At 43.9% G+C, this 27,308-nt stretch overlaps 5 non-coding genes and 1 pseudogene across 5 annotated transcripts; 3 read left to right on the top strand and 3 right to left on the bottom strand.

Annotated features, from left to right (window-relative positions):
- Positions 1-881: 881 nt before the first annotated feature.
- On the bottom strand, positions 882-970 carry trnap-agg (transfer RNA proline (anticodon AGG)). Its single transcript is given in 2 exon segments — positions 882-917; positions 935-970. It is a non-coding gene; the product is annotated as a tRNA-Pro (tRNA).
- A 4,180-nt stretch (positions 971-5,150) lies between these two features.
- trnat-agu (transfer RNA threonine (anticodon AGU)) lies at positions 5,151-5,224 on the top strand. Its single transcript has one exon. It is a non-coding gene; the product is annotated as a tRNA-Thr (tRNA).
- Positions 5,225-9,786: 4,562 nt separating this feature from the next.
- On the bottom strand, positions 9,787-9,868 carry trnas-cga (transfer RNA serine (anticodon CGA)). Its single transcript has one exon. It is a non-coding gene; the product is annotated as a tRNA-Ser (tRNA).
- Positions 9,869-14,041: 4,173 nt separating this feature from the next.
- On the bottom strand, positions 14,042-14,115 carry trnat-agu (transfer RNA threonine (anticodon AGU)). The gene has a single exon. It is a non-coding gene; the product is annotated as a tRNA-Thr (tRNA).
- A 4,152-nt stretch (positions 14,116-18,267) lies between these two features.
- trnap-agg (transfer RNA proline (anticodon AGG)) lies at positions 18,268-18,356 on the top strand. Its single transcript is given in 2 exon segments — positions 18,268-18,303; positions 18,321-18,356. It is a non-coding gene; the product is annotated as a tRNA-Pro (tRNA).
- A 4,980-nt stretch (positions 18,357-23,336) lies between these two features.
- LOC137335992 (zinc finger protein 271-like) overlaps positions 23,337-27,308 on the top strand; it is a 47,378-nt pseudogene continuing 43,406 nt past the window's right edge.

Here is a 27,308-nt window from a genome sequence, read left to right as displayed (position 1 = left end):
TAGGCGATGTCCCCAAGTCCGAGACATCCCTGACGGGCGGAAATAGTTTTTCTCTATCGACTCCATCAGTTCCCCTTAATATTTTGAAAAGTTCGATCAAATCAGCTCTTAATCTACTAAATTCGAGGTAAACCCGAGTTTATGTAATCTCTCCCCGGAATTGAAGCCTTGGGGTCCAGGTAACATTCCAGTAAACCGAAGCTGCACTCGCTCCACAGCCAATATATCCTTCCTAAGGTGCGTTGCCCAGAACTGAAGACAGTACTTAAGGTGTGGTCTAAGCAGGGCTTTGTATAGCTGTATCATAATGCCTATCCCCTTGTATTCTCGTCCTCGAGATATAAAGACCAACATTCCATTAACATTTTTGATTATTTTTTGTACCTGTCAATGACATTTTAATGATGTATGTGGATGGACACATCAGTCTTTTTGGACCTCCACTGTTTCGAGCTTTTCACCATTTACAAAGTATTCTGATCTATCCTTTTTGGTCCAAAGTGGATGACCTCACACTTGACTAAATTGATATCGATTTGCCACAATTTTACCCATTCATTTATTATATTAATACCTCTCTGTAATTTTATGTTTCCATCTGCACTGCTGACAATGCTGCCCATCTTGGTGTCATCGGCAAACTTGGATATGTGGCTTTCTATCCCGTCATCTAATATCCGCCTGAATTGGAAAACAATCCAAATTTAGCTTCAAACTCCTCATCATCTTGAGACATTTTATTTCCTTCACGTGTGTTGCGCCGACGATACTCCGGCATTGAGTCCACTGGAGCTCAAACATCCTCTGGATTTCATTCAGTTCCACCAACAGCAACACTGAAAACATGTCAGAAGCCAATTGGTGACTTTTCACTAAAAGGAGGGCTCGTCCGGGATTTGAACCCGGGACCTCTCACATAACACTCAATGAAACGCCCTAAGCGAGAATCATACCCCTAGACCAACGAGCCGCTGTTACTTCAACTTTGCAGCCAGTGTAAAAGTTCGTTGCCTCCCACAGCCGATCGGCCATCCTTTCAGACCACGTCTGTGCATCCAATCTCGTTTTCTGCTCCGGTGTCCAGCAATATCAAGTTGCACACCAAATATTTCCAATCACCAATATTAGTCTCCCTTTACCAAATTGGTTTCGAGTGTACGACTTGAGTTATCAAGTAAGACGTTTCAGAATTATTTGCTCTTAAACTACATTGCTTGGGAGGATACTGAGAGGTGTGTCGATTTGCGGCACGCTCTGTTCCCTTTGCATCGCCTCATGCACATTGAGTTGAATCATAGAAAGGTTGCAGCACGGAAAGAGGCCATTCGGCCCATCGAGTCCGTGATAGCGCTCTGCAAGAGCAATCCAGCTAGAAACACTCTCCCGCCTTTCCCCGAAGCCCTGCATTTTTTTCCTTTCAAGTACTTATCCAGTTCCCCTTTGATGGCCATGATTGAATCTGCCTCCATCACAACCTCGGGCAGCGCATTCCAGATCCGAGACTCTCCCTGTGTGAAGACATTTTTCCTCATGTCACCTTTGGTTATTTTGCCAATCACCTGAAACCGATGTCCTCTGGTTCTTGACCCTTCCGCCAATGGGAACAGTTTCTCTCCATCTTCCAAGCCTGGATCCTTCATGATTTTGAATACCTCGATCAAATCTCGACAAAACCGTCTCTGTTCCAATGAGAACAACCCCAGATTCTCCAGTCTATCCACGGATCCCTGCAATTATGCTGGTAAATTTTTTCTGGACCCCCTCCAAGGCCTTCACATCTTTCCTGAAGTGCGGTGTCCCGAACCGGACACAATACTTCAGTTGTGTTCGAACCAGTGTGTTACAATGTTTCATCCTGACTTCGATACTTTTGCACTCTATGCATCTATTTACAAAGCCCAGGACCCCGAATGCTTTTTAACCGCTTTCTCAACCTGCCCTGCCACATTCAACTATTTGTACACATGAACCTCTCTTTGTTCCTGGATCGCTTTCACATTTGTGCCCCGGAGTTTATATTGCCTCTCGTCGTTCTTCCAACCGAAATGTATCACTTCGCATTTTTCTGCGTTAAATTTCATCTGCCACGTCTCCGCCCATGCCACCAGCCTGTCTATGTCCTTTGAAGTCTATCACTGTCCTTAACACTGTTTAGTACCCTTCCAAGGTTTGTTTCATCTGCACATTTTGAAATTGTGCCCTGTGCACTCTGGTCCAACTCATTAATATATATCAAGAAAAGCAGTGGTCCGAGCACTGATCCCTGGGGAACACCACTTTACAACTCTCTCCAGTTCGATAAACAACCGTTCACCAGTAATCTCTGTTTCCTGCTCTTAGTCAATTCTGCATTCATGTTGTTACTGCCCCCTTTATTCCACGTGCCGCAATTTTGATGATAAACCTACCATGCGGCACTTTATCAAACACCTTTTGAAAGTCCATATACACCACATCAACTGAATTGCCCTCATCTATCCGCTCTGTTACCTCATCAAAAAACTCTTACAGGTTAGTGAACCACGATTTGCCTTTAACAAATCCGTGCTGGCTTTCCCTAATCAGTCCACCCTCGTCCAAGTGACTGTTAATTCTGTCCCGGATTATCGTTTCTAAAAGTTTCCCCACCACTGAGGTGAAACTGACTGGCCTATAATTGCTGGGTTTATCCGTACACAGTTTTTTGAACAAGGGTGTAACCTCTGCAATTCTCCAGTCCTCTGGCACCACCCACATATCCAAGTATGTTGGTAGATTATGGCCAGTACCTCCACAATTTCCACCCTTACCTCCCTCAGCAAACCAGCATGCATCCCATCCGGATCTCGTGGTTTATCTACTTTAAGTCCAGCCAGCCGTTCAAGTGCCTCTTCTTTTTCAATTTTTAGACCATCCAGTATCTCAACTATAACTTCCTTTGCTGAGACTCTGGCAGCATCTTCTTCCTTGGTAAAGATGGATGCAAAGTACTCATTTGGTACCTCGGCCTCGATGAGTAGATCTCCTTAATCGGCCTCACCACTCCCCTTACTACCCGTTTACTGTTCACATGCCTGTCGAAGACATTTGGATTCACTTTTATGTTGGCCGTCAGTCTATAGTAATATTTCTCTTTGCCTCTCATTTCCTTTTTCACTTCCCCTCTGAACTCCCTACATTCGCCCTGGTGAATGAGTGCATAAAAAAAGTTATCATTTCTTTCAGCCGGAAACAGAAAGTTACTGGTTGATCAATGGCGATTTAAACAAGTATTCCTCTTTTTTAGGGTTTAATGAGTTTTGCGAAATTAATACAGTGAACTAATACAGTAAAGTTGAATTCCTGATCGGGAACCGGCTCAGACAGCGCATTACTGCCCATCCCTGGGAAACAAGATACTACCGAAACTTTGACAACACATCGCAGGTCCCCCTGAAAAGACACAGCTTGCCAGCTGTTTCGAAATTTGGAGCCTGGACAGGGAGTTAAACGCTGGACCTTCAGCTCACTACCCACTTTAAAAGTCTGATACTCTACCGACTGAGCTACCCAGGCTCGATACTACATAAGCTCCCATCGTATATATTCATGAGAGGTGTCTGAATTATCCCTGCAGCCGTCGAACAAGGGTGAGGTCCGTTTGATAAAATTCTCAGGAACGTGTTGAGGAGAATCCTTGTTCCTGTTGAACATGATGTAAGAAACATGGACAGTGAACTCGTGAGTTTACAATTCTTCTTGTTTGTGCCAATTGTCTTGTCATTCGTTAGCAGCAATTAAAATCACACTTTACCCAGCGGCTCAAAAGCTGAACTTGTCCCACACGGGAGCTGGAAAAGGCCTCACGAACTTTCAGCGTATTAACATCTGTAAGCTGAATAATTTCTTCCGTTACACAGTGACACCAGGCAGCATATTTCCCTTCCAAATTTTCCCCACAAGAAACTTCCAACCGATGAATATCGGCTTGACGAAAATAAGAATAGTTTGTTTGGTTCTTTAGGTTTAATGATCTCGTACCGGCCCCTTTGCCAAATGAGCTGCCGCTAAAAGCCCCCTCTCCCCCGATGAACAAGTAAACTGGCACTTGCTATTGAAAGACGGTAGGCCAGAGGAACACAAGTGCCCACATGGGAACACTATGAAGTAGGTGCATTATGGAACATACCAGTTGTACTTTGAACTCCGGTCAAAATGTTCGGAGTAAAAGGATTGATTGTTTTAAAAGACGCTCGAACTCACAACCTGGTCATTTCTGGAGCCCATACTGCTGTAAATAAGTAACGCATTCTTAACAATTATGCAACACGAGAGCAGCGAACAACCGACAGCATCAGCGCTCCTGTCAAACAGCTTCATTTTCGGTCTCTCAATTATCACTTCGAGATCTTACTGAAACAGAAGCCTCCAATCAAGATGCGCTTCGTTAAATAAAAATTCCTAACTCAGGAAAGTTTTGATCGATCATGACTGAAGCATGTACAATTTCCTCACCTGTTCCTTTTAATCCCCTGGTGTGGTAACAATCAGGTCCTGGAGATTTGTCTATCTTTAGTCTAATTGTTTTCTCCATTGCCATTATTTTACTTGAACGAAACCCTTTGATTTATTAACAGTTTTCCTCGTGTCTCTGGTATGTTAGCCTCATCCTTTTCTGTGACGACCGATGCAAAGTAAAAATTTAGCAACTCTACCATTTCCTGATTTTCACTTACAATTTCACCTCCATCTGTCTTTAAGTGGCCCACACTACTCTAAGCCTCCCTTCTCTCTCTTAATATACTTGTAAAAACCTTGAGAGTTGTCCTCATTTTCCCTCACACGTTTTTCTCCTTTTCCCTTTTTGCTCCTCTTCCGATTTTTTAGTTTCAGCACCACGATAAACAACACTTCGCTGCAAAGTTCGGCTCAATAGTTCTCCAATGTCAGAGCGAGAATTGTCTGAAGCCCTAATTTATTTAATGTAACAAATACAATCACACATAATCATCCGTGTATCACCGCACTGATGGATACACAAAGATAAAAAAAGCGAGAAATGCAGGCAGCATCGAAATGCACAGGTGAACGGACAAGCGAAACAGACAAAGATAAAACGGCCTGAACCCCCAAACGTGAAGTGTCGCTGATAGATATTAATGTGAGGAGGTGGACCCGTAAGATCATCACTTGGCGCTGTGGCTTAGCTGGTTAAAGCATCTGTCTAGTAAACAGGACATCCTGGGTTCAACTCCCAGCAGTGCCTTGTGTCGCTTGTTATTTTACGTTATTTGTGCAATTCAGCGACAAAATAACACTGTGGGATTGGTGTTTGTTCAGGAGGAAACGGACACCCGAAAGACTGTTCAAAATCGCCCTTTCATTGTCCAGACAGACCTCTCATGGAATGTGTTTGAAACACGTTAATTTAAAGACACGATCTTGTTTCTGGGTTCGTTGGGGTCGTGGTAAAATTCACGATTTGAGATTCAAACCCGGAAGTAGTCCTAATTTGGACCTGGACTTGTGATCTTGACCTGCGTTGGAAACTTTTGCAAAGAGGGAAAGGAAGTCCCCAAATCACTCCACCTGAATCGCCAGGCCCGGATGAAATATATCCCAGGCTGTTAACAGAAGCAAGGAAGGAAATAGCGGAGGCTCAAACCATCATTTTCCAATCCTCCCTGGTTACAGGTGTGATGCCGGAGGATTGGAGGACTGCTGAAGTTGTACCGTTGTTTAAAAAGGGAGAAAGGGATAGATCGAATTATTGCAGGCCAGTCAGCCTCACCTCGATATTGAGCACAATTCTGGGGGAAAGTATTAATCTTCATTTAGAAAGGCACGGATTAATGAAGGACAGTCAGCATGGATTTGTTCTGGGAAGGTCGTTCGAATTGAATTTTTTGAGGAGGTATCAAGGACGGTGGATAAGGGTCGTGCGTTTTTTGTCGTCGACATAGATTTTCGCGGCTTTTGACAAATTCCTACATGGCAGATTGGTCAAAAATGTAAAAGCCCATTGGATCCAAGGGAAATTGACAAGTTGATCCAAAATTGACCGAGTGGCAGGAAGCAAAGGGTCATGGTCGACGGATGTTTTTGTGACTGCAAGGCTGTCTCGAGTGGGGTTCCGCAGGGATCCGTACTAGGTCGCTGCTTTTCGTAGTACAGATCATTGATTTGGATTTAAATGTACGGGGTATTATTAACAAGTTTGCAGAAGATACAAAAATTGGTCGTGTGGTTGATGGTGAGGAGGGAAGCTGTAGACTGCAGCAAGATATCAGTGGACTGGACAGGTGGATAGAATAGTGGCAAATGCAATTCAATCTGGGGAATGAGGTAATGTATTTAGGGAGGGCAAACAAGGCAAGGGAATGCAAAATAAATATTGAAACTAATTTGCCATTTACACGCCAATTTTGCAAGTTTACTGATGTCTTCCTGTATTTTTCGCATTTTTCCTTTGTATTAACTACAGCTCCCAATTATGTGCTGTCTGTCAATTTCGAATTTGTATTTCCGATTCCTGTGACCAAATCATTAATGTAAATTGTCAACAACAGGGGTCCCATCACCGAAAAATTGTGAACAACAGTGGTCCCAGCACCGATAAATTGAGAACAACAATGATCCCAGCATCTTTCAATTGTGAACAACAATGGTCCCAGCACCGATAAATTGTGAACAACAGTGGTCCCAGCACCGATAAATTGTGAACAACAGTGGTCCCAGCACCGATAAATTGTGAACAACAGTGATCCCATCACCGATAAATTGTGAACAACAGTGGCCCCAGCACCGATAAATTTTGAACAACAGTGGTCCCAGCATCAATAAATTGAGAACAACAATGGTCCCAGCACCGATAAATTGTGAACAACAGTGATCCAATCACCGATAAATTGTGAACAACAGTGGCCTCAGCACCGATAAATTGTGAACAACAGTGGCCTCAGCACCGATAATTTGTGAACAACAGTTCCTCCAGCACCGATAAATTGTGAACAACAGTGGTCCCAGCACCGATAAATTTTGAACAGTGGTCCCAGCACCAATAAATTGTGATCAACAGTGGTCCCAGCACCGATAAATTGTGAACAACAGTGGTCCCAGCACCGATAAATTGTGAACAACAGTGGTCCCAGCACCGATAAATTGTGAACAACAGTGGTCCCAGCACCGATAAATTGTGAACAACAGTGGTCCCAGCACCGATAAATTGTGAACAACAGTGGTCCCAGCCCCGCTAAATTGTGAACAACAGTGGTCCCAGCACCGATAAATTGTGAACAACAGTGGTCCCAGGACTTTTGACTTGAACTGCATTTGAAACTTTTGCATAAAAGGAAATTAAGTCCCCGAATCGCCCCACGTGGCTCTCAAACGCATTGGGAAGAAGTTCAATGTAAACAATCAGGACTTTAAAGGCAACTCAACGACCTGCACTTTCTTTGAATAAGTTTTGTTCGCCATTATATTTGACGGTGAAATCGCTCTCGGCTTTCATCTAGCTGAAGCAGAGTGTGTCCGCTTTATATCTGTGAGCATGTCGGTGACGCGGTTAGCTTTGACACTGATCGCTTCCAATTTGTAAAATTTCACCAAGCGTCAGTCAAAAGAAACCGAGAATCGAATTGTCCCTGTAAGTGATGAATTGAAGGGATTGGTGCTCCAAGCAGATTTGGAAAATGCACAGTGCGGTCGGTCAGGAGTTCGAAATCCACCCTCCAGCCACTCACCAATCATATTAACTGAGCTTTACTCTGGTCCGTTGTCACCGCGCTGAAATCGAGTATTTCTCCGGTATGTTTTTCTTCACAGTTGCTGCTTTAAGAGTGAAGACTGGCTGTTTGGATTTTCACTCCTACAAGCTTCAACCATTCATTTTGGACTGACTGCAGTCAGTTGTTATATTGGTCGCTGCAAACTCAAAGTTTAGCCCAATTAATTATTGGTTCAGCAGGTGACCTCTTCACCTGTCTAGTTGGTGCTGTCGGTTCGCGCAAAAGTTTGATGGTTCGAGCTCTTATTTGATTTTTCCTCAGGATTCATCGCCTCAAAGTTCCAGGGTTTCAATGTATGTTTTGGAAGCAAGAAAATCACAATTCTCCTTGGCAGACAAGCCCCCGAAAGGCCCGAAGGGAGGCCGCACTAGCTGCAGGAGAGCTGGTTCGCTGTGACATGGAGATTTCTGTAGTGAGCGAGACCAGACTGTTCCTATGTTCAGAGAATAAATGGCGCACCCTTTATGTTGGAAAAGCAAAACGGTGGGGATTTTTGTATCAGATGTTGCTCGTTGCGTTACTTTCATCTTGATCGTAGAACCGGTTTGGGTGTTCCTGTAATAAAAGGCGACAATTGCCTATTCATTTTAAATTTAACAACAGCTGCACTGAGCTTTTAATCATACCCTTAAGATACAGTCTGTAAAATGATGAAATTTGATCATCTGCAAAGCATAAAAATCTGATTAAAGTTTTGACTCTCTCTCGGTAACCACGTCAACATCTCCTTCAGTATGAAATAGAAAGTTATCGTTTGATTAATGGTGAATAAAACAGTCATTCATCTACCAATAGGGTTCAATTAGTTTCATGTCATAAATTTAATAATTTCATAACTCTTGCTTAAGTTAATTCCTTGACTTGGAATCGAACTCATGAGGTGTTTGGGAACACTGAATTCAAACCATCAGTCCATCGGGAAGCTCCCAAGGGCGCGCACCCCCCGTGATTCATTCAACTGTGTGTTTATTCTCAGGCCTCTGATCTCTCCCTTCTTTTCAGCTTCTGACTGGATATTCTTGTGGTTAAATATGAATAATATAGAATATCTCACAGCCCCAGTATATGTGCTCCTTCTCTGTACAGTTCTGTACAAAATCAAACTGTACGGTTCACCCCCGACAGAAGCAGCAGGAAATGCCACTTTAAAATGGCAGTTGCTTCAAATGATTTATGATGGACCTGCGTGGCCTTGCAGTTTTCCCAGGAGCTGCATTCGGTGCGTGCATTTTGGAAATGGAAACATGTCCATCAACAGCTTGTGGTAGTATTTTACCTCACTTTCCATTTCATGTACATGCCTACTTGCAATTGGTGCTGTCATTGCCTGAACATCACCTTCTGTCGCGATAGTGGTTTGAACAGAAAATGCCATTTTGTGCGAGCAGCTTGTCTGGCAGGAAAATTACCTGAATAACGATGGGGCAAGTAGGAAAGGCCGCGTTGGTCTGCCTGTTCGCAGCAAAGAATTCTCAGCGTTTCCTTGTGGTCCAGTGTTTAGATTCGGTCATCACCATGGCAACGGATCGATTGGTGTCTGTCTCGACCTCCGCATTAAAACACTCTACTATAAGTGCACTGTACTCAAATTGCTGATGTTTTCACTGTAAGGGCGAAGAGACATAAATGTGTGTATATTAGCTAAAAATTCATCAGCTGGGTTGCACCTTTGCTTCTCCCCCCGTCTCAGTCTTTCCATCTTTACCCTTCTCTGCTGGTGTTGCAGGTTCGATCATCCTTGGCCGTTCAAGAAAGCCTGAGAAGTCCATCAGGGGAAAACTCAGAGAGTCAAGAGACAGAGACAGGGAGAGATGAAAGTATAGAAACAAATAGTATAAATATCAAGCTCTGCGAACGAGCAGAATTTAAGATGGAGCTTGGGAGAGATTCTTTCACGTGCCGTGCAACTTTGCAAGTGACCATTGGGCTCCGAAATCGAAGAGTTTGCCGCGACGGAGCATCTCTCTGAGGGAGGGAACACGGTCCGTCAACTCCAATTCATATTTATTTGAGCATCGTACAAATCTTTAAGAAATAGCGCTACGAGCAGGATTCGAACCTGCGTAGGAAAACCCCATTGGATTTCGAGTCCAACGCCTTAACCACTCGGCCATCGCAGCTGTGAAACGACTTGACAGCTACTGCTACCAAAAGGGTGCAACCAGTGCAGAATTCGGTGCCACCCACAGCCGATCGGCCATCCGACAATCCATCCGATCACTTTTTCTATTCCGATGTGCAGCAATGTGAAGTTGTACACTAACTATTTCATGTCAACAATATTAGCCTCTCCTTACCACATTCGTTTTCAATGTGCGACTTGTAATGCCAAGTGAGACTTTGCAGAATTAATTGCTCTAAAGTTACATTGTTGTCTCCCTCGGCATCCGCAGATTATCCACTCTCCCACAAGTATAACAGTGACGTCACTTCAAAAATACTTCATTGGTTGGAAAGCACTTTGGGACGTCTTGAGGTCGTGAAAAGCGCTTTATAAATACAAGACTTTCTTTCTTTTTATAGTGGAATAAAATTACTGATGTTTACACTGTGAGGACGAAGAGACATTAATGTGTAGACATTAGCTGCGAATTCATCATCTGGATTAGATTTTTACTTTTCCTACCGTCTCAGTCTTTCTATCTTCACCCTTCTCTGCTGGTGTCGCAGGTTCGATCAGCTATGGCCCTTCAAGGCTGCCTGAGAAGTCCATCAGGGGGAAAGACAGAGAGAGATAGAGAGATAAAAGTATAGAAAAAAAACCTAACATCAAGTTAGCAGAATTTAAGATGGAGATTGGGAATCATAGAAGCGTCACTGCACAGATGGAGGCCATTCGGCCCATCGAGCCTGTGCCGGCTCTCTTTAAATGCAATCCAGATCGTCCCATTCCCCCGTTCTTTCCACGTATACCTGCAAATATTTTCCCTTCAAATACTTATCCAATTCCTTTTAGAAACCACGATTAATTCTGCTTCCACCACCCTTTCAGCCGATGCATTCCCGATTATATCTACTCGCTAGTTTAAGAAGTTTTTCCTCATATCGCCTTTGGTTCTTTTGTCAACCACCGTAAATATGTGTCCTCTGGTTCTCGACCCTTCCGCCAACGGGAGCAGTTTCTCTTTATTTACTTTATCTAAACCCGTCATGATTTGAACACTTCTATCAAATCTCCTCTCAACCTTCTCTGCTCTAAGGGAACAACTTCAGCTTCTCCAGTCTACCCACGTAACTGAAGACCTCATCCCTGGAACCATTCCAGTTAATATTTCTGCACCCTCTCTGACGCCTTCACATCCTTTATAAAGTGTGGTGCCCAGTTTTGGACAGTTGTAGAATATTGTGAAGTTCCCTTCACGTATCTTGATATTTTGCAAGAGACCACTGGGCTCCCAGTTAAAATGATCTGCCGCGGTGGAGTATCTCTCTGAGGGAAGGAATTGCAGCCCGTTATCTCCAGTTCATATTTATTTGAGCATTGAACAAAACTTTACACAATAGCGCCGATAGCACGATTCCAACTTCTGCCGGAATAGCCCGTTGGGTTTCAGATCTAAAGTCTGAACCACTCGACTACCGCAGCTGCGAGCGCCTTTGATGCACGGCTGTTATTCAGAATGCACAGGGTACTCACAGGAGATTTGTGAGACTATATGTTCTTTCAGACAGGTTTCCAACTGGACACATGCAGCCGCTACCGTCCGGACGTTGCTGTTTCACTGGTAGAATTCTCACCTGCCACCCGAGGAGACGGGGATTGATTCCCGGCCGATTAAGGAGGATTTTCTTTCTGCACCTATGAGATCGCCTGAAAAGGGATACATTCACATTCAGCTTCAATCTGCACACCACGTTGAGACATTTTCCTTTCCCGATGTGGTGTTGCGTCGACAAACCCTCTGCATTCGAGCCACGAAAGGTCAAACATGCTCTAGAATTAAGTCAATCCTGTATTCTGCAACGCTGAAAAGATGTGAAAAATAAATGAATGAATTTCCACTGAAAATAGTGACACAGGAGGGCTCGTCCGGGAATTTGAACCCCGGACCTCTCACATATCAATCAGTGAAACGCCCAAAGTAAAAACCATAATCCGAGATCAACGAGCCGTCAGTAACACAGCCGTGCAACCAGTCGAAAGTTTCCCTGCTCCCCACAACCGATCGCCTATCCTTTTAGACCGCTCTGTCCATCCAATCATCGAATCATAGAATGGTTACAGCACAGAAGGAAGTCAATTCGGCCCATCCAGACCGTGCTATCTCTTTGTAAGAGGAATCCAGTTAGCCTCATTCCCCCGCTCTTTCCACGTGGCCCTGCAAATCTTTCCCTTCAAGTAGTTATCCAATTCCTTTTTGAAAGCCACGATTGATTCTGCTTCCACCGTTTCAGGCAGCACCTTCCAGATTATAACCACTCGCTGCGTAAAAAAGTTTTACTCATTTCGCCTTTGTTTTTTTTTGCCAATCACCTTAAATCTGTGTCCTCTGGTTCTCAACCCTTCAGCCAATGGGAACAGGTTCTCTTTATTTACTTTTTCTGAACCCTTCAGGATTTTGATCACTTCGATCAAATCTCCTCTCAACCGACTCAACCGACCACCTCATGAGTTCGATTCCAAGTCAAGGAATTAGTGCTGGGACCACTGTTGTTCTCAATTTATCGGTGCTGGGACCACTGTTGTTCTCAATTTATCGGTGCTGGGTCCACTGTTGTTCACAGTTTATCGGTGCTGGCGCCACTGTTGTTCACAATTTATCGGTGCTGGGACAACTGTTGTTCACAATTTATCGGTAATGGGACTATTGTTGTTCACAATTTTGTCAGTGCTGGGACCACTGTTGTTCACAATTTATCGGTAATGGGATCACTGTTGTTCACAATTTTGTCAGTGCTGGGACCACTGTTGTTCACAATTTATCGGTGCTGGGACAACTGTTGTTCACAATTTATCGGTGCTGGGACCACTGTTGTTCACAATTTATCGGTGATGGGACCATTGTTGTTCACAATTTACAAAAATGATTTAGTCATAGGAATCGGAAATACAATTTCAAAATTGACAGACAGCACATAATTGGGAGCTGTAGTTAATGCAAAGGAAAAATGCGAAAAATACAGGAAGACGTCAGTAAACTTGCAAAATGGGCGTGTAAATGGCAAATTAGTTTCAATATTTATTGTGTATTCCCTTGCCTTGTTTGCCCTCCCTAAATGCATTACCTCATTCTCCAGATTGAATTGCATTTGCCACTATTCTATCCACCTGTCCATTCCACTGATATCTTCCTGCAGTCCACAGCTTCCCTCCTCACCATCAACCACACGACCAATTTTTGCATCTTCTGCAAAATTGTTAATAATACCCCGTACATTTAAATCCAAATCAATGATCTGTGCTACGAAAAGCAGCGACCTAGTACGGATCCCTGCGGAACCGCACTCGAGACAGCCTTGCAGTCACAAAAACACCCATCGACCATTGCTTCCTGCCACTCAGTCAATTTTGGGTCAACTTGCCAATTTCCCTTGGATCCAATGGACTTTTACACTTTTGACCAATCTGCCATGTAGGACTTTGTCAAAAACCTCGCGAAAATCTATGTAGACTACAAAAAACGCACTACCCTCATCCACCTTCCTTGATACCTCCAAAAAAATTCAATTCAAACGACCTTCCCTTAACAAATCCATGCTGACTGCCCTTCATTAATCCGTCCCTTTCTCAATGAAGATTAATACTTACCCCCAGAATTGTGCTCAATATCGAGGTTAGGCTGACTGGCCTGCAATAATTCGATCTATTCCTTTCTCCCTTTTTAAACAACGGTACAACTTCAGCAGTCCTCCAATCCTCCGGCATCACACCTGCAGCCAGGGAGGATTGGAAAATGATGGTCAGAGCCTCCGATATTTCCTTCCTTGCTTCTGTCAACAGCCTGGGATGTATTTCATCCGGGCCTGGCGATTCAGGTGGAGTGATTTGGGGACTTCCTTTCCCTCTTTGCAAACGTTTGCACCGCAGGTCAAGATCACAAGTCCAGGTCCAAATTGGGACGACTTCCGGGTTTGAACCTCAAATCGTGAATTAAACCACGACCACAACGAACCCAGAAACAAGAACGTGTCTTTAAATTAACGTGTTACAGACACATTCTATGAGAGGTCTGTCTGCACAATGAAAGGGCGTTTTTGAACAGTCATTCGGTTATCCGTTTCCTTCTGAACAAACACCACAGTGTTATTTTGTCGCTCAATTCCACAAATTAGGTATAATAACCAGCTGCACAAGGCACTGCTGGGAGTTGAACCCAGGATTTTCTGTTTACTAGACAGACGCTTTAACCAACTAAGCCACAGCGCCAATTGATGACACTTTATCTCCACCTCCTCTCATTAATATCTATCAGCGACACTTCACTGTTGGGGCTTCAGGCCGTTTTATCTTTGTCTGTTTCGCTTGTCCGTTCACCTGTGCATTCCGACACTGACTGGATTTCTCGCTGTGTTTATCTTTGTGTATCCACCAGTGCGTTGTTACACGGATGATTATGTGTGATTGTATTTGTTACATTAAATAAATTCGGGGATCAGACAATTCTCGCTCTGACATTGGAGAACTGTTGAGCCGAACTTTACAGCGGAGTGTTGTTTATTGTGGTGCTGAAAATAAAAAAAAGCGTAAGAGGAGCAAAAAGGGAAAAGGAGAAAAACTTGTGAGGGAAAATGAGGACAACTCTCAAGGTTTTTCCGAATATATTAAGAGAACGAAGGGAGGCTTGGAGTAATGTGGGCCGCTTGAAGACAGATGGAGGTGATATTGTAATTGAAAATCAGGAAATGGCAGAGTTGCTAAATTTTTACTTTGCATCGGTCGTCACAGAAATGGATGAGGCTAAAAGCAGAGACACTAGGAAAACTGTTAATAAATCAAGGGGTTTCCTTTTAGTAAAATAATGGCAATGGAGAAAATAATTAGGCTAAATATAGACAAATCTCCACGACCTGATGTTTACCATCCCAGGGGATTGAAAGGAACAAGTGAGGAAATTGTACATGCTTTCGTCATGATCGATCAAAACTCTCTTGATTTAAGAATTGTTATTTAATGAAGCGCATCTTGATTGGAGGCTTCTGTTTGAGAAAGATCTCGAAGTGATAATTGAGAGACCGAAAATGAAGCTGTTTGGCAGGAGCGCTGATGCTGTAGGTTGTTCGCTGCTCTCGTGTTGCACAATTATTGAGCGTGCGTTACTTATTTATAGCAGTGTGGGCTCCAGAAATGACCAGGTTGTGAGTTCGAGCGTCTTCTAAAACAATCAAACCTTTTACTCCGAACATTTTGACTGGAGTTCAAGGTGCAACTGGTATGTTCCATAACGCGACTACTTCTTAGTGTTCCCATGGGAGCTCTTGGGTTCCTCACGGCCTGCCGTCTTGCAATAGCAGGTGCCAGTTTATTTGTTCATAGGGGGAGAGGGGACTTTTAGCGGCAGCTCATATGGCAAAGGGGCCGGTACGAGATCTTTAAATCTAAAGAACCAAACAAACAATTCTTCTTTTCGTTAAGCCGATATTCATCGGTTGGAAGTTTCGTGTTGGCAAAATTTTGAAGGGAAATATGCTGCCTGGTGTCACTGTGAAACGGTTGAAATTATTCAGCTTACAGATGTTAATACGCTGAAAGGTCCAGAGGCCTTTTCCAGCTCCCGTGTGGGACAAGTTCAGCTTTTGTGCCGCTGGGTAAAGTGTTATTTCAATTGGTGCTAACGAATGTCAAGACATTTGGCACAAACAAGAAGAATTGTAAACTCACGAGTTCACTGTCCATGTTTCTGACATCATGTTCAACAGGAACAAGGATTCTCCTCAACACGTTGCTGAGAATTTTATCAAACGGACCTCACGCTCGTTCGACGGCTGCAGGGATAATTCAGAGATCTCCCATGAATATGTACGATGGGAGCTTATGTAGTATCGAGCCTGGGTAGCTCAGTCGGTAGAGTATCAGACTTTTAAAGTGGGCAGTGAGCTGAAGGTCCAGCGTTTAACTCCCTGTCCAGGCTCCAAATTTCGGAATAGCTGGCAAGCTGTCACTTTGCAGCGGGACCTGCTCTGTGTTGTCAAAGTTTCGGAAGTATCCTTTTTCCCAGTGTGGGCAGTAATGTGATGTCTGAAGCGGTTCCCCATCAGGAATTCTAGTTCACTGTATTAATTTCGCAACACTCATTAAACTCTGTAAAAAAGACGAATGCTTGTTCAAATCGCCATTAATCAACCAGTAACTTTCTGTTTCCGGCTGAATGAAATGCTAACTTTTTTATGCTCTCATTCACCAGGCCGAAATTAGGGAGTTCAGAGGGGAAGAGAAAAAGGAAATGAGAGGCAAAGAGAAATATGACTATGGACTGACGGCCATCATAAAAGGGAATCCAAAAGTCTTCTGCAGGCATGTAAACAGTAAACGGGTAGTAAGCGGAGGCGAGAGGCGGATTCGGCCCGATCAAGGAGATCTACTCATGGAGGCAGAGGGGATGGCCGAGATACCAAATGAGTACTTTGCATCTGTCTTTACCAAGGAAGAAGATGCTGCCAGAGTCTCAGCAAAGGAACTTATAGTTGAGATACTGGATGGTCTAAAAATTGATAAAGAAGAGGCACTTGAACGGCTGGCTGTACTTAAAGTAGGTAAATCACCTGTTCCGGATGGGATACATGCTTGGTTGCTGAGGGAAGTAAGGGTGGAAATTGCAGAGGTACTGGCCATAATCTATCAACATCCTTAGATATGTGGGTGGTGCCAGAGGACTGGAGAATTGCAAACGTTGCACACTTGTTCAGAAATGGTTGCACGGATAAACCCAGCAAATATAGGCCAGTCAGTTTAACCTCAGTGGTGGGGAAACTTTTAGAAACGATAATCCGGGACAGAATTAACAGTCACTTGGTCGAGGGTGAATTGATTAGGGAAAGCCAGCACGGATTTGTTAAATACAAATCGTGCTTAACGAACCTGTAAGAGTTTTTGATGAGGTAACAGAGAGGATAGATGAAGGCAATTCAGTTGATGCGGTGTATATAGACTTTCAAAAGGTGTTTGATAAAGTGCTGCATGGTAGGCTTATCATCAAGAAAGGGACAGGAAACAGAGATTACTGGGGAACGGTTCTTTTTCGAACTGGAGAGAGTTGTACAGTGGTGTTCCCCAGGGATCAGTGCTCGGACCACTGCTTTTCTTGATATATATCAATGACTTGGACTTTAGTACACAGGGCACAATTTCAAAATTTGCAGATGAAACAAACCTTGGAAGGGTAGTAAACAGTGTTAAGGACAGTGATAGACTTCAAATGACATAGACAGGCTGGTGGCATGGGCAGAGACGTGGCAGATGAAATTTAACGCTGAAAAATGCGAAGTGATACATTTCGGTTGGAAGAACGAGGAGAGGCAATATAAACTCCGGGGCACAAATGTGAAAGCGATCCAGGAACAAAGAGAGGTTCATGTGTACAAATAGTTGAATGTGGCAGGGCAGGTTGAGAAAGCGGTTAAAAAGCATTCGGGGTCCTGGGCTTTATAAATAGATGTTTCGAGTGCAAAAGTTTCGAAGTCAGGATGAAACATTATAACACACTGGTTCGAACACAACTGAAGTATTGTGTCCGGTTCGGGACACCGCACTCAGGAAAGATGTGAAGGCCTTGGAGGGGGAGCAGAAAAAAATTACCAGCATAATTGCAGGGATGAGGGACTTTAGTTACGAGGATAGACTGGAGAATCTGAGATTGTTCTCCTTGGAACAGAGACGGTTTTGTGGAGATTTGATAGAGGTATTCAAAATCATGAAGGATCTCGACGTAGAAGGTGGAGAGAAACTGTTCCCATTGGCGGAAGGGTCAAGAACCAGAGGACATCGGTTTCAGGTGATTGGCAACATAACCAAAGGTGACATGAGGAAAAACTTTTTCACACAGCAAGAGGTTCGGATCTGGAATGCACTGCCCGAGGGTGCGATGGAGGCAGATTCAATCATGGCCTTCAAAAGGGAACTGGATAAGTACTTGAAAGGAAAAAAAATGCAGGGCTTCGGGGAAAGGCGGGGGAGTGTTTCTAGCTGGATTGCTCTTGCAGAGCGCTATCACGGACTCGATGGGCCGAATGGCCTCTTTCCGTGCTACAGCCTTTCCATGATTCAACTCAATGTGCATGAGGCGATGCAAAGGGAACAGAGCGTGCCGCAAATCGACACACCTCTCAGTATCCTCCCAAGCAATGTAGTTTAAGAGCAAATAATTCTGAAACGTCTCACTTGACAACTCAAGTCGTACACTCGAAACCAATTTGGTAAAGGGAGACTAATATTGGTGATTGGAAATATTTGGTGTGCAACTTGATTTTGCTGGACACCGGAGCAGAAAACGAGATTGGATGCACAGACCTGGTCTGAAAGGATGGCCGATCGGCTGTGGGAGGCAACGAACTTTTACACTGGCTGCAAATTTGAAGTAACAGCGGCTCGTTGGTCTAGGGGTATGATTCTCGCTTAGGGCGTTTCATTGAGTGATATGCGAGAGGTCCCGGGTTCAAATCCCGGACGAGCCCTCCTTTTAGTGAAAAGTCACCAATTGGCTTCTGACATGTTTTTAGTGTTGCTGTTGGTGGAACTGAATTCCATCCAGAGGATGTTTGAGCTCCAGTGGACTCAATGCCGGAGTATCGTCGGCGCAACACACGTGAAGGAAATAAAATGTCTCAAGATGATGAGGAGTTTGAAGCTAAATTTGGATTTTTTTCCAATTCAGGCGGATGTTAGAAGACGGGATAGAAAGGCACATATCCAAGTTTGTCGATGACACCAAGATGGGCAGCATTTTCAGCAGTGCAGATGGAAACATAAAATTACAGAGAGGTATTAATATAATAAATGAATGGGTAAAATTGTGGCAAATCGATATCAATTTAGTCAAGTGTGAGGTCATCCACTTTGGACCAAAACGGATAGATCGGAATACTTTGTAAATGGTGAAAAGCTCGAAACAGTGGAGGTCCAAAAAGACTGATGTGTCCATCTACATACATCATTAAAATGTCATTGACAGGTACAAAAAATAATCAAAAATGTTAATGGAATGTTGGTCTTTATATCTAGAGGACGAGAATACAAGGGGATAGGCATTATGATACAGCTATACAAAGCCCTGCTTGGACCACACCTGAAGTATTGTATTCAGTTCTGGGCAACGCACCTTTGAAAGGATATATTGGCTGTGGAGCGAGTGCAGCTTCGGTTTACTGGAATGTTACCTCAACCCCAAGGGTTTAATTACGCGGAGAGATTACATAAACTCGGGTTTACCTCGAATTTAGTCGATTAAGAGCTGATTTGATCGAACTTTTCGAAATATTAAGGGGAACTGATGGAGCAGATAGAGAAAAACTATTTCCGCCGGTTGGGATGTCTAGGACTAGGGGACATCGCCTAAACATTAGGGTCAGGACTTTCAGGAGTGAAGTTGGGAAACACCTCTGCAAGCAAAAGGAGGTCGAAGTTTCGAACTCTCTTCCGCAAATGGCAGTTGATGAGAACTGAATTGTTAATTTTATACCTGAGATTGATCGATTTTTGTTAACTGAAGTTATTAAGCGATACGGGGCTAAAGCGATTGTCTGGAGTTCGGTCACATATCAGCCATGATCTGTTTGAATTGCGGAACAGGCTCGAGGGGTGAAATGGCATACTTATATTCCTCAGCTCCTCATTGGTGAGAATGATTCTGTATTGGCCGGAAATCGAACCAAAGTCTCTCGCATAAGAATTGAGAATTCGACCCCTGCACAACCAATGCGCGCGTTCTTAATAGCGGCAAGTGTCCATTTGGAATCCGATCTGAATGAACATGCCGTTTACAGCTGCGGTGGCCGAGTGTTGAAAGCGTTGGACTCAAAATTCAATTGAGGTTTTCCTGCGCAGGTTTGAATTCTGCTCGCAGAGCAACTGTTTAAAGATCACTTCAGTGCTGAAATAGATTAATTGGAGTTAATTGACCGCATTTATCTCTCTCCCAGAATGAGAGATTCGACAGCGTGGCCGGTGCTTTTAATTCGTGTCAGATCTTCTCTTGCAAGATTTCAAGACCCGAGAAGGAATCTCTCCCAATCTGTCACTTAAATTCTGCTAGTTTGCAAAACCTGACATTTCTACTCTTTATTCTCTTTGCCTGCATCTCTCTATCTCTCCCTGTCTCTGACTCTTGTCTCTCTGTATTGTCCCCGATGGACTTCTCAGGCTTCGTTGAACGGCGAGAGCTGATCTAACCGGCAATAATATCAGAGAATGTGAAAGAAAAAAAAGACGGAGACAGTAGGAAAAGTAAAGGTGCAACCCAGCTGATAAATTCGTAGCTCATGTTTCCACATTCATGGCTCTTCGTTCTCATAGTGAATGAAAGCAGCAATTTGAGGAAAGTGTACTTATGGTGGAGTGTAAACTATGACGATGGGGAGACAGACGACAATGTCGTTTCAGAGTAATTCATTCTGTAAAGTGTTACTTGATAATACAAGTCGTACATTCAAAACAAATTTGATATTGTTGAAATGATATAATTAGTGCAGAACCTGACATTGTTCTACATCGTATATCGAACAAGAAAGCGGAATTGAATGGACATGGTGTTCTGAAAGGATGGCGGATCGGCTGCGTGGCAGCGAAATTTTGCAGTGACTGCACGGCTCTGTTGCGAGTTGGTCTTTGGGTCTGATTCTCGGTCAGGGAGATTCACTGGTTCAAATCCCTGATGAGCCCCGTTGTGTCCCTATTTTTAGTCAAAGATCACCAATTGGCTTCTCATTTCCTTTCAGCGGTGCAGAAGGCAGGTTTGACATATCTCCAGCAGAGCATGTTTGAGCACCAGAGGACAGAATGCAGAGGGTTTGTCCACGAAAGACTCGTGGATGAAATGAAGATAATCTTTCAAGAAGTTGTACAGATTGAAGCCGGCACATGAATTTATCCCAATTCAGGCGATCTCATGGGTACAGATACAAAAGGTAAAGGATGCTGCATTGGACTGCAACCAAACCCCTGGTTTCCCACCGGCAGGTGAGGGTTCCACACTGAACCACCAATGCACGCATGGCTGCAGTCTGCACGTGTAGCGTTGGATAAAATTCTGGAACATGCAGTCTGGTAGAGTTCCTGTGATAAGCCTGCGCAGTCTGCTCTACAGCCGCGTGCTACCTGTGGGTGACCAAACGAGTGGATCAAGCATGGTCTTGAAATTCACTGAGATTCGAAATCACTTCACACCGCCACTGTAAAATGGTTAAATAAATAACAGCTGTAGTTTCCAAGCAATGTTTACTTCTCTCAGAAATAAAGTTATAATCCAGCCCTATGTGCATCTCACGACATGAGACGAATTTCCTTTAAGCTGCAGCGTAAATTCTGCTCAATCACAGAATTGGAAATTTAGACTATTTTTCTTTGCATGTATCTCTCTATCTCTGTCTGCGTTTCTTCACTTTCGGTGTTGCTCCCTAATGGACTTATCAGGCTTCCTTCAACGGCCAGGTCTGGAAACCCGGGATGGGAAAAGGCTGTCGGTTCTTCGTCCAATTGTTGGATTTCGATGGGATGAGTTTTGCTATTTTCAGGCTCCGTTTTCGCGAAATATAAACCCAGATGGGTTTTCACCTCCTCGGGTCCCGACACCTTCGGGTAATGGGAATGAACCCGATCTATCGTTCGGTCTTAATATCTGTATTCTCATTGTTTAACAATAAAATTACGGGGTTACAGTTATTTTCAGGACACATTTTAGAAATTAACACATAACAGACATATTCGAAAACTAGAAGCACGTGGGATTAAAGGGCCGGTGATCACGTGGGCAAGTAATTGGCTGAGGGATCGGAGGCAGAGATTCGTGGTGAACGGATGTTTTTCTGACTGGGGAGAAATATGCAGTGGAATCCCCCAGGGGTCGGTATTAGGGCTATTGCTTTTCTTGTCATATATAAATGACTGGGATGTGGGAATAGGGAGTACAATTTCGAAGTTTGCGGATGATACATAACTTGGCAACGTAGTAAATCGTGAGCAAGATAATAGCAGACTTCAGGATGAGATGGATGGACTGGTGAAATTGGCGGTCACGTGACACATTTAACGCCGATCAGTGTGAAGTGATGCACCTTTGGAAGAAGAACATGGAGAGGCAGTATAATCTAAATGGAACAATTTATGGGGGGTTGCAAGAGCAGAGGGACCTGGGGGAGCATATTCATAAAACAAGGCAAGTTGATAAGGTGGTTAAGAAAGCGTATGGGATACTTGGCTTTGTAAACAGGGGCATTGAATATAAAAAAAAAGGAAATTATACTAATCCTTACAATCAGTGGTTAGGCCTCAGCTGGAGTATATTGTACAGATCTGGGCACCACACTTTAGGATAAAAAGGCATTGAAGAGGATTCAGAGCAGGTTGACCTGGATGTTACCAGGGATGAGGGACTTCAGTTATTTGGAGAGATTGGAGAAGCTGGGATTATTCTCCTTACAGCAGAGATGATTAACGGGAGACCTAACAGAGATATTCAAAATAATGAGGGGTTTTGAAAGATCAAGTAGGGAGAAACTGTTTCCTCTGGCAAGTGGGTCGGTAAACAGAGGTCACAGATTTAAAATAATTGGCAAAAGAACTAGAGGGGAATTGAGGAGAATTATTTTCACACAGAGGGTTTGTTAAGATCAGGAACGCACTTCCTGAAAGGGTGGTGCAAGCCGATTCCATAGGATCGTTCAAAAGGCAATTGGACATAATTGAAGAGGACGAATTTGCAGGATTATTGGGAAAAATCTGGGTTGTGAGTTTAATTTGGACAGGTCTTCGAAAAAGCCGACACTGGCATGACGGCCGAATGGCCTCCTTCTGTGCTGTAAGATTCTATGATTCTATGATTACCTTCTGAATCATTGCAATTGAAGTTATTCAGTGTTGAGCAACGAAGAAAATTATAACCGTGATATTCTGCTTCTCCATTCCCTTATGAATATCGCAGATTATAATGTCCAGGCGGGGGTGGGTCTGAATGGGGGATAGAGTGCGGAGATTGGAATTTAATCCGAGCAGAATGAACTTGGTCTCATCAGTTTTTGTTATTTTTCCGACCAGTTGCCCGAAGCAGGTGGTGAACCGTTTTCTCGAGAGAGGATCGTCATTTCAGTTCAGAAGGAAAAAGGTATCAAGAAAATCGGATAAAACGCACAGAGAATGATCCGGGACTTACAGCACATCCATTTTTAACAGAGACAGACACGGAATGATCCAGACATAAATCATAATTATGGTACATACGTTTCTCTTACGTTGACCATAAGATTTACTCTTTTTACAATGACACCAATCTTCAATCTGATACTTCGCGACCATACAATCTCAACACCTTCCTGGAAGGAACTGGAGCTGATTTCAGCAAACAATGCACAACACTCCGTCTGCCGTTTCGAGAAGGATGGGACTTGAACCAGACATTCTTTCACGAATGAGAGGAACAAAATTTAAACACAATAACGACGAAAATGGGATTTGAAGCCACGCTTGCAGAGCACAACAGATTAGCAGGTCATCGCCTTAACCTCTCAACCACCTCGTCGCATGGAGAAATGCGTGAAAGCCCCTTTATTCAAAATGAAAATACTGACTCTGTTGCCAACCTGAAACAGAAACTGTAAATGTCCGTATCCTCAGCAGGTCAGGCAGAATCTTTAGACATAGAAACAGAATTAACGTTTCAGGTCGATGACCATCACATGAGTATTCGAACTCACTCAAATTGCACCTTGTAGATGGTTGAACGGCTTTAGGGAATTCAAAGGTGAGTCACTTGGCGCAGAATATCCAGCCTCTGTGGCTGGTCCAGTTATGTTTCTGGTTAATGGTGACCACCAGTATGTTGATGGTGGGGGATTCGGCGATGTTAATACCGAATCCCCACAGAAGAGATTTACTGTAAAGATTCCAGGGATGAGGGGCATAAGTTTCATGGATAGATTGCAGAAGCTGGGGTTGTTCTGCTTGGAACAGAGACGGTTACGAGGAGATTTAATAGAGGTATTCAAAATCATGAAGGATCGAGACAGAGTAGATAGAGAGAAACTGTTCCTATCAAAAACCAAAGAACATAGATTTAAGGTGTTTGGCAAAAGAACCAAAGGTGACATGAGGAAAAACTTTTCTGCACAGCGAGTGTTTCGGATCTGGAATACACCGCCCGAGGGGGTGGTGGAGGCAGATTCAATCATGGTCTTCAATAAGGAACTGGATAAGTATTTGAAACGAAAGAAAATACAGGGCTACAGGGATAGGGTGGGGGAGTGGGTCTATCTGGATTGCACTGGCAGATTGTCGGCACGGACTCGATGTGCCGAATGGCCTCTTTTCGTGCTGTGACCTTTCTATGTTTCAATTCTATGTGTCGGGGGCGATGCAAAGCGACCGGAGCTTGACGTAAATCGACCTGCTCATGTCCATTCCCTGATAATAAATCCTAGTGTGATGCAAAGAAGAAATACATAATTATGGTGCATATCTTTTATATTATACTGACTATAAGAGGTACTCGTTTCACCAGGGCGCCATTGTGCACATTGATTGATACTTCACCGAGATCACACCTCACAGTCCCAACACCTCCGTCTAAGAAACAGTTGGGTGGCAATCCAGACTTTGCTGAATTTTACAAACAGGTGTAAACCAGCAATGCGGAAAAACACTTCTTATTAAAGAAGGGTTTTTGGTGTGGCGGCCAAAATGAAAAACTCGACAAATTCTGGCAGCAGTAAGATTCGAACCCAAATAATTCATAGTTGGAAGCTCGCATCTTCGACAGTCAAGTTGCTCAAACACATGACAAACCTTTTCGTTCTGATTGCAAAGGTCATGCAGCTGGAACGTTTCCTCTGGTTCTTTCTCCACAGGTGCTGCCTGACCTGCTCAGCGTTTTCAGCATTTTCTGTTTTCATTTTCGTGATTTCACAATGGCTGTTTGCCTGAAAACACCCAATTTGACCCAAGAACGCAGCTCGCACTTCACTTTCCTCACGCGCTTAAAGTCTGCCGTTTCCGAACAAAATTCCCATCTTCGCCGAGCTTTCAAAGGACCTTTCGCTCACGGCCAATCTCCTGTAATCGACACCTTTTCACCATTGCCGCTCTTTTCATTTCTCCTCATTCCTGTTGAATCAGATATTTCCACAGACCGATTAAGATCAAGCGGAACATTTCCGACTTTACTGCACCGCCCAGATTGCCAAAAGTGCACCTTTCAGCCGTCATTCGTAGCAATGCAGTGCCGCCCGTCTCTCCCGCACATCAACTGCTCGGGGAAAAGCTCCAACGACCATGAAAACAAATCCCAGTTCTTCAGTTAACATCCCCCGTGTCACAAGATACCCCATGGAAATTCCACGGAAAACTATGCCGCTGTCCTTCGGAATGCCAGACCTGCTTTCTTTGTGCTTGTCTCTGGAACAGTCACGCAGGTGGAAATGTTTCAAGGCACAAATGAACGGGCCATGTGCCCCCGAGGAACAGGGGTCGATATGGAGCAAACATAAAGGCGTAAGAATGTGAAGGTGAATGTTAGAGTAGCAAGGCCGCAGTAAAGTCTCAATGAAATGGACCATTATTGTGGAAGGAAGAAAAAGCTGGAAGAAGCGGCGGGTCTGAATTTTGGATCATCCAGCAGAGACACATGAGGGAATAAAAACAGGATACAGATAAAGGTGCTGGAGGCAGAAAGAAAAAGAACGAAATAAGAGGAATGAAAAGAGAGTGACTTAATTGAGAGCGAAGAGACATTAATGTGTAGACATTGGCTGCGGCAGCTGGGTTGCCCCTTTACTTTTCCTCCTGTCTCAATCTTTCTTTAACTTTCTCTGCTGGTGTTGCAGGATCGATCAGCCAACGCCGTTCAAGGAAGCCTGAGAAGTCCATCAGGGGACAACACAAGAGACAGAGACAGGGAGAGATAGAGAAATACATGCAAAGAAAATAAGGATTATCAATAGAATCATACAATCATAAAATGGTTACAGCATAGAAGGCTATTCGGTCCATCGAGCCCGCGCTGGCTCATTGTAAGACCGATCCAGTTAGTCCTATTCCCCCGCCACTTCCCGGCAGCCCTGCATTTATTTCCCTTCAAGTATTTATCCAATTCCTTTTTGAAAGTCACGACTGAATCTGCTTCCACCACCCTTTCAGGCAGCGCATTCCAGATTATAAATACTCACTGGGTAAAACAAGTGTTTCCTTATGTCGCCTTTGGTTCTTTTGCCAATCACCTTAAATCTGTGTCCTCTGGTTCTCGATCCTTCTGTCAATGGGAACAGTTTCTCTTTATTTACTTTATCTAAACCCTTCATGATTTGAACACTTCTATCAAATCTCCTCTTAACCTTCTCTGCTCGAAGGAGAACAGCCCCAGCACGGGGTAAATGCGGTCAATTAGCTTCAATTCATATATTTGTGTATTAAACAGCTCTTTAAACATTACTGTGACATTATGGTAGCGCGGCCACGCGTTCTAAGGTGTTACATTTAATTTCTATAGAGGCGTGGGTTTGAATCCCAATGCTCTTAGAATTTCTGCCAATGTTAATTTTGACCTGTTCACAGAAAACCCGAATGTAGTGCGATGGAGCAGAGGATGTGAAAGAAGCTAAAAGTGAAAGTGCAGATATTATTTTCATCACGGGGACAGGACACGTTCCCACAGGTGAGGGCCTCTCTCTTTAATATTCCTTCCAGCAGAGTGGGACGGGTGATCAAAGTGACCGGGCTCTTGCGGCGCGATCAGTCAGTGCGCGGTCCTTATATGACAGTCCAGGGTCGGGAAATGGCGAGGTTGTTAGTTGACTCTCATCGAGATCAACCAATCCTTTTCTTTGTGAACATTTCGAACGGAGTAGAATGTGCAATTGGTGTGTTACAAAATGCATCTAGTTATTTGTTCAGCCATGTGGTTCCTCCGGCCTACGCTGTTGCAAAAACAGATGAGATGTTTAGTTTTATTAGTTTACAGGAAGGAGGCTGCGGAATTGGAGCCACAAACCGTGATTTTGATCCATCTACAAATTATGGGATTTAACTGGAGTTTTAAACCAGCGGGTTAGACCGCTCAGTCACGATACTTGAACTTTTGCGATTTTCAGGAGCTGCAAGAGGGTTGTTTCCCTTCTTTGATGAACATTCGTGATCCTGTTGTGGTTTTGCTGCAAAGTTCTAATTCCCACCACCAAAATTGAGCCCTCAACTTCAACGGTAGTCAAATTGGAATCCACAACTTTGGAGCTGGTGATTTGAAGTCGAACGTGCGACCCATTGCGCCACAAATCGGCTGTCGATTATGTGATTTCACATTACCCATTTGCTGCTTATGACTTTTTGCTGCGGTGGAGCAAGTGGTTCGAAAGCTCAGTGGGGATTCACAGCAGCTCCTGAGAAATCTACACAGCGACGGTTTCTCCAATGCCTCGTGATCTGTCTGT

Source organism: Heptranchias perlo, chromosome 20 (assembly GCF_035084215.1).
Source record: "Heptranchias perlo isolate sHepPer1 chromosome 20, sHepPer1.hap1, whole genome shotgun sequence".
Taxonomy (NCBI): Eukaryota; Metazoa; Chordata; class Chondrichthyes; order Hexanchiformes; family Hexanchidae; genus Heptranchias; species Heptranchias perlo.
Note: the sequence above shows the minus strand (reverse complement) of the source record. Positions and strands in the feature narration are given on the sequence as shown.